The sequence below is a fragment of the Microtus ochrogaster genome, unplaced genomic scaffold (genome assembly GCF_000317375.1).
Source record: "Microtus ochrogaster isolate Prairie Vole_2 unplaced genomic scaffold, MicOch1.0 UNK47, whole genome shotgun sequence".
Lineage (NCBI taxonomy): Eukaryota > Metazoa > Chordata > Mammalia > Rodentia > Cricetidae > Microtus > Microtus ochrogaster.
The window spans coordinates 103,664-104,300 of record NW_004949145.1 but is presented as its reverse complement, the minus strand read 5'-3'; positions in this window follow the sequence as shown (position 1 = coordinate 104,300).

Sequence of the window (637 nt, the reverse complement as noted above, 5' to 3'; positions counted from 1 at the left end):
TTGTTAAATGGATGATGGAAAGCTTGTGGCTCTGGGTTGTAGAGATGCTTTATGTGAAACAAAGACAATAAAGTTACATTTACCTGATACATGAAGATTGAAGTGTCTTGGCTAGAATCATGTTTAAAGAAGGATATGAAGGTATGTGGATCAGTTTAGAACTCAGTTTGATACATGGAGAAAAAATGGGAGGAAAATAAATTTAATGAAAATAAAGACACAACATACTCAAATCAATGGACATGATGAAACCAGTGCTAAGGGGAAAGTACATCGCACTAAGTGCCCACATAAAGAAAACAGAAAAAGCACACATTGGAGACTTAACAGCACATCTAAAAGCTCTAGAAAAAAAGAAGCAGACTCACCCAGGAGGAGTAGAAGATTGGAAATAATCAAACTGAGGGCTGAACTCAACAAAATAGAAACACAGAAAGCAATCCAAAGAATCAATGAAACAAAATGTTGGTTCTTGGAGAAAATCAGCAAGATTGACAAACCCCTATCCAAACTAATCAAACGACAGAGAGAGAACACTTAAGTTAATAAGATCAGAAATGAAAAGGGGGACATAACCACAGACACAGAGGAAATTCAGAGAATCATTAGATCTTACTACAAAAGCCTGTATGCCACA